Raw genomic sequence first — 7,558 nt, forward strand, 5'->3', positions numbered from 1 at the left:
AAGAGAGACAGACAGATGAGAAGACAGAGTTGGTTTTTGTCAAAGTGAATACCGAAGGTGCTCAAATCCTGGTAACTCTGCCTTACGCTAGCGCCAACGCAAAAAAAAACCTCAAAACCACGTCGATGGTATTGGTACAAGTAACAGTTGAAGAATCTGTCCTTAAATTTGTTCAAAACAGTAAGAAAGTTAGCATTTGAAGAAACTCAGGTAAGCTGTTTGAAGACTGTCAGCATTTACAGTCAACATTTTCGCATGTGCACGTTTTCTATTTGTATTCTTCCATCTTTCATTTGATAGTACTTGCTTTAAGAAAAACTACCTCTTCAAAGGTGCTGGAGTATACAGTTAATTCACCCGAGACAAAGAGGACGCTGTGGGGGTTTCATCTTATTTAGGAATGCAACATCTGGTGCACAGGACCAACAGTAATCGCAGATTACAGGAAACAAAACTACTTGTTTTATAATACTGCCTCGCTTTATGTAAAGAACACGGCGTTTATATAAAACAGGTGCTTATAGTTTTATAGCTGCATTTAGCTCTATTTAGTTAAATTTTTCCAAATATGCAGAGAACTCTTGCAAAAGAAGCGGGGTTTCAATCTCTAACGTAGAAAGCGAGAGATCGATTTTGTGTCAGCCACGTTTCTGTTCTGAAAACAGAAATGGTCTCCATTTGAGTGATGCATTAATAGTGGTACGAATCTTTTAGAATCATAGAATGGTTTGGGTTGGAAGGGACCTTAAAGATCATGTAGTTCCAACCCCCCTGCCCTGGTCAGGGACACCTCCCACTAGGCCAGGCTGCTCAAAGCCCCATCCAGTCTGGCCTTGAACACTTCCAGGGAAGGGGCATCCACAGCTTCCCTGGGCAACCTGTTCCAGTGCCTCACCACCCTGACAGTAAAGAATTTCTGCTTGATATCTAATCTAAATCTACCCTCCTTCAGCTGTAAACCGTTACCCCTCATCCTATCGCTACACTCCCTGATAAAGAGTCCCTCCCCATCCTTCCTGTAGGCCCCCTTTAGGTACTGGAAGGCTGCTATAAGATCTCCCCAGAGCCTTCTCTTCTGCAGGCTGAAGAACCCCAACTCTCTCAGCCTGTCTTCGTAGGAGAGGTGCTCCAGCCCTCGGATCTTCCTTCTTAACCCCCTTTTTTCTTCAAAAAAGGAGGACAACCCAGAAAAGAGAAAGAAGGAATGTACTACAAGAGATGAAACAGCTTGGCCAGTGTTACGGCAGAGCAGCCGGGTGGCTCAAGCAGCAAAACGATGCTCTTAGGTCCAGGCAGCACCCACACACTTCAGCCAACATGCCCAGAAGGGTCACGTTAAGAGAGCATAAAGGATGATTTTCAAATTACAATGAGCAAAAAAGAAATCAATGTACACAGAAAACTAAGATTTGTTAATACGGAAGCAAAGCGACCTCATTACCTGGTCATTATAGATTTCCAGCACGTTGAAAGTGTTCTGTAAAGACAAGAAGTAATTAGAAGGTAAAACAGACAGGCAACAAACAGCAAAAGCTAGGCTCTGTATTTCAGCAGCTTAAACATTAAGTTTCTGCCCCATGACTTTTCTCTTCTCCCTGTTGCTTATTCCGTGTGCCTGCACTTTCAACGGAACCAAAGCAAGCACCGTGAGCTGCACTGGAAAACCCGTGATTTCAGCAAAAATCCGGTACTGGTAAACCACTCTTAGAAATCCTTTTGCTCTGAAACAGGATATTTCACCACATCATTCTAGTAAGAAGCCATTTGCTACAGATAGGAGGGTTTTAAAAAATTTAAAACGGTGTTTAAACTTTGAGAGAAACTAAGGGATTTTATATCTTCAACATTTCCTACTAAAACTGTTTTCTCTTATCAGAGAAGACTTTTTAAACTCCATCGTAACATACGTTTCAATACACCATTTTATTGTATTTTTGTTGTATTTTCCCCTAGCCAAATGTGCACGAGGAAACCGCTAGCAGACCTCAGGGTGGGCTAGCCAGTGAGCAGGAGGAAAAGCCATCTCTGGAAAGATGCGGTGTCTCAGCCAGAGGTCAGAGACGGAGCCCAGAATTGGGGCACAGACGACAGCTGGGCTCAAGGCTCTGCTGATCCTCTGGGGCTCTGCAAATGTGGCTGCGTGGGGGAACCTGCAGAGTGACAGCATGCCCCTGGTGTCACTCGTGAGCTTCAACTGCAACAAGCCAGAGAGGCGGCTTTCTGTGAGCTGCCCCAGTGCAAGATGGCAGGTGGTAAAGGCACGGCCCCGTCTCTGGCAGCCTGCGTAGCCATCCGCGTTGCTGTCGTGCATGTGTGTGGTGCACCCTCAGCCTTGCTACTGGCCTGACCTGCAAACGGGAAAGCAGCAGCCACATCCAAGGGTCTGGGACAGAGACACCCCCAGGTCTGGGGTGCACCAGGCCGGGCTCCTGCCGCCAGCAAGGACGAAGCCCCGGCTCAGCAGATTTGTAACAACCCTTCGCTACTTGGCAGACACCGGCATCAAGCTTTAAGCTTCGCAGTATTAAGTTCACCAACGCCAAAAAGAAACCTGTTCTGTACCAGTAAGACTACGGATAAGAAGTAAACGACTCGTGAGACACTATGGATTGGTTTCTGCCTGTAGCTTGTTTTCCCCACCAGAAATCAACAACAAAGCTATTTACGAGTGGTTACATGGGAACTGATGAAATTGCAGCAAACAATTTTATTGAAATAACAAGCCTGAGAGTAGTGTTCCACGAGGGGAAGTTCTGATGGGGGATTAAACTGCTCGGTTATCCTCAGACATATCTGCACACTGGGCATATTCTTGCAATACGATCCATGGCTTTATCCAGTGCACTTCCAAAAGGAGAGACGAATTTTATTTCCACTGGTGGAGGTGACCAAGAGCCTCCTTTTCTTGTGGTCCTGAAAAGAAAGAGAAGTATCAAATTGATTTTTTGATTACCAACAGTATTCAGTCGAGGAAAACGTTTTGCAATGTTGGAATTACAAAATCGATGCCAAAGAATTATTTATGGACTTCTTCGAAGATAGGGTCAAGGCAGAAAACATACAGAAACAAGCTTCCTTTTGCTTTCGTTCCTTACCAGACTGTCCCAAGCATTGTCACTCAGTATTCGCGTGAGCTTTTTGAGCGCCCCCACGCCCTGATTTTAAGAGGCAACTCTCCCCAGACGGTTTTCCAGAAGGAACCGGAAAACACGGCCAGAAACAAGACGTTCTCTTTACTCGTTGTCTGACCCACTCCTGCCTTCTATGGGGAACTAAAGACCGTAAGAGCGTGGTTTCGTAAGGTGGAATGACAGGAGAGCACGCCATCATTGCAAAGAGTAGCACCCACTTGGCCTTTCCTAGCCCCTCCCTCTTCTGGTTCCAATAGAAAACTGAACCGTGAAGTGGGGAAAACGGTGCCCAGGAGACCAGCAAGCTGGACAGGCTCGCAAAGTCAGAGCAGAACTGTACCGCCAAGTGAGGAAGAGCGAGTGAGGTGGCCAAAAGCTGAATTGCTACCAAAATAAAGGAATGCAAGTAAGCGTTCAAAAAGCTTTTCATACTTGCTTGCTTTCTTCATTTTTGATTTTGCAGTTCTACCTCTCTTCAATTTTTGCTTTCGCACAGACTCTGTGTATTTGGCATCCTCTTCCTCTTTACTCGGAAGCTCCTACGTTAAGGCAACAAAACCATTACCTATTCACAAGTTCTTACACTTCTACAGAACACAGATGAAGGTTTCTTTCATGAACAAGTCATGACAAAGGTATTGCCGAAAGCATTACAGTTTCCCTCCACAAAAACAAACCTTCCATCTCAAACTCTCACACCAACCTAAAAGCTGAAATTCAGAAATCAACAGATAACACACCCAGTACGTTTAAGGAAAGCCACTGTGCCTTTTCTTGAAGGCAAAGCAACACTTATTAACCACACTATCTTCAATCACCGAAAGTTAAAAAAAAGCCTGTTCATGCAATAGTCATTACCAAAGAGACCGACTTCAAACTGACCCAGATGAAACCAAGGACAGTGAAATGCTGCTTTTCCTTTCAGATCACTGCTGGGTGTGACGTTAGAAACATACAGTGTACTCTCTGCTACACACGACAGCTTCTGTGTTTAAGGGACAGAGAAGAGAGTGTTCAGTGTACGCCATCGCGTGCTCCATTTACCATCTAACAGGGTAAAAGGCAACGATGAGAGAAAAGCTGAAAGTTCCAGTCGGCAACACTTTGTCAAACTGGCCAGCTCTCACATCCCACAGCTCAACCCTGCACTCTAAGGAGCCACTTGGATTGCCTGAGACAACACAGCATATTCTAAATAGCTCCACCTCGTGTTTTTATGGTGCGAACAAAGGCAGTATCTGTTACGTATTTCCAGGGACTCAGATGGTCAAGCTAATTTAATCCACGTGTAAAGATCTTTTCCCAGCCCTCTAAGTTGTAGAGCTAGCCAACACCGGCAGAAGGAAGAAGCCCCTCAACAGCAGTTTCCAGTCTCCATAGAACCTGCTCATTTTCTTGCCTCCTGCTTTGTCAAAAGTTGCTAAAGCATCATATTATAGCAACACGCCATGCTTCAAAACTAAATCCAAGAAATACCAGTCTGCATAAGCTTTCCTTTTACACTTACAAATCTACGAACAAGAAAGCAGTAAGCAGTTTGCCCTAAGTTTCCCAAGTTTAGAACCATCTTCTCTACAGTGTTGGGCCAAATTCAAGTCTGCCATTCTGATTTGCAATTCCAGTTCTCAATTTAAGGAGGCAGGCAAACTCTATAAAAATCCAAATCCAAACACAGTCTATAAAGACTTTAACTGGAAAAAAAATCACTCACTGCAGCCCAACTTACCCCAACAGTCCATGCTGCGTTCGAGTTCTCCTCCCTGAATGATACTCTAGGTTTCTTTGCTCGTAAAGGAGGAGTGACCGATCGTCCCGGAGACGCGGAGGGAGTAGCTAGGGGAGTGGTGCGAAGGTTGGATCTGAGAATAGACCGAGGAGTAAACCCAGGAACACCAGAAGCAGATGTGGCCAAAACTTTAGCTCTCTAGGAAAAGAAATAAAAGCACTTAATTTAAAACCCATTAAATGTTCGAAACAGAAGGCTTCCCTTGTCAAAAGTAAGAGTTTAAATTACAAACCGAGTTTGTACCAGCAGGGAGGATGTTTAGCCTCTGCACTGCTCTTTTTCCAAAGGTACGAAAACCTTAACGATAAAAAAGCCCCGTGCTTTTTATGTCTACAAGCTTTTGGTTTGGTTGGTTGTCACTGGTGTGTTGCGTTGGTTTTTTTAATACAAACCTTAACCACAGGAGGAGTGGTAAGTAAATTCAGCTCTGAGCCTCCTGAAAAATTATTTTGTGAGATGGAACCATGCATATTTGATCTCGGTGGGCTGGATGGCATGAACGATGTGGAAGCTCTGCATGGTGACTGTGCTGCAGAACATGAAGGAACGGGATGGACCATCAAATCAGGCAACCTGTTAAGAGACACGATTTAAAAGAGGAAAACAGATAAATCAATGGGGACAAGATCATGCTGCGTTCGAGAAATCTGACATGACACAGCACAAAAACATTCAATCAACAAGAAATATGGGTAAGCCCTCAGCTGTTCAGGTGATGTATCAGGCCCAGGAAGAAGTTACAGGCATTTCCTTTTTGTAATTATTTCTCTACATTTCACACTTAATTTCCCAAATCACTGCCTCTGAGGCAAGAGTAATCCCATTTCAAGTTGCACGAGGCATGTAAGTCCCATGCCAGAAGAAAACGTATCTACATTTCTGCGCTGGGACCACTTCCAATTCTCCACTTAGTCGTGTCCCTAAGTTGGCCTTTTGAAAATATTCATTCTGTGGATGCACTATAGCTGGAACGCTTCCATGAAGATTTCGTAACTGGCTACCGTTGTTTCTTAATGACTGCAACCTGGCTCTGTTCAGGGGAAGAGTGGGATTCTTTCCCCTTCTCAGACACTTTTTCAAGCATTTCATGAAGAAGTTTAGCACTTTTCTCATTTTGCTCAGCTATTGTCTTAGTCATTTTCTCCACCGCCTCCGGGCCGGAGCCGTGGCGTTTGCCGGGGCCCGTGTGGGGGCAGCCCATGCCGCTGGCGGCGGTGTCCCTACGGCCGGGCCGTGGCTTTGGCCTGTATGGGCGGAGGTGTGGCTTTCGCCGGGGCCTCTGGGCGGCGCAGCCGCCGTGGGCCTGGCCGATGCCGGGGCCGGTGGGGGGCAGCCGATGCCGCTCGGGCTGGTGTCGGGGCCGGTGGCGTTGTTTGTGCCTGTGTTGCGGCTTGGGCAGTCACCTGAGTTGTTTGAGTTTCTGCTGTAGCTTTCCGTGGGGGGGTTGTCTGAATTCCTACTGCAGCTTTCGGTGGCAGGGCTGCCCGAGTTTCTGCTGTCTTTGGCTTTGGCCCCGGGGTCTGAGTAGCAACATCACATGTCACATCATACTCACTCCTGCACCGATATTTAACAATAAACCAGCCCTGCAACACACTCGGGAAAACCGACAACAGGATCACGTACGAATGAAAGTAACCTTCACTCTCGAAACGGCCCGAAGGTTTCTCATCCCGATTCTGTTACTGTCGCTTTGGCATCATCACCGAAGGGCAAAGTCAACTTTCCCCAGGTACGACCAAGAGCGTAATTAGGAAAAGAATCCATCCCGAAAGTGTAATTAGGAAAAGCCTCCATCACGAGATGCCCAAGATAGGCAGGCAGAACCGTTATCCAAGCAATTATTTTATACCTCTGAAGGCAAACCCACGCCAACGTGGCACGCTTAGACCACCGCGTCCAAGCACAAACGAGAAACAGGCCATGCAATATATTTGACCGCTTAAACCCCACTGCGTCCATTAACTTCATACAAAGCTCTCTAAAGGCACGATACCAGATTTCACGTAAGACCGACATGCTGTGAACTCTCTGTTCTCCCTGAACAAGCTGGAATTCAAACTATTCAGGCAATCTATCAGAGCTGCGTTCGTGCCCCACGTCGGGCGCCAATAAATCTGTCGTGGTTTTGGCCGAATTGGCCAATGGCCGGCGACAGATGCTCCCCCCCAACCTCTCGTACACGGAGAGGAGGAGGAGAGGTAGAGAGAGATTTACGAGCTTAGGAGAAACTAAACTGCTTTCGTGAAATCCTAAAAATAAAATAAAAAGGGAAATAATGAAATAGATACAGTCTATACAAAACTGGACGAAGCTCCCAGGATGACATCACCGCACAAACCTCAAATCTCAAATTCTCCTAATTCCGAGTGTTCCTGCAGGCAGGCAGGTGACGTTACAGAAGGCCTAACATAGCCGTTTAAGACCAAATGCAAGTCTGCCATTCTGATTTGCAGTTCCAGTTCTCAACGTAAGCAGTTTGAGCAAACTCTATAAAACTGCAAGTGTAATCACGGTCTGTAAAGCCTTTAACTGGAAAAATCACTAACTACAGCCCACCTTACTCCATCAGTCCACGTGGGGTTCGAGTTCTCCATCCTGGAAGATATTCTGGGTTCCTTTGCTCGTAGAGGAGGGCGAA

The sequence above is a fragment of the Larus michahellis genome, chromosome 3 (genome assembly GCF_964199755.1).
Source record: "Larus michahellis chromosome 3, bLarMic1.1, whole genome shotgun sequence".
Taxonomy (NCBI): domain Eukaryota; kingdom Metazoa; phylum Chordata; class Aves; order Charadriiformes; family Laridae; genus Larus; species Larus michahellis.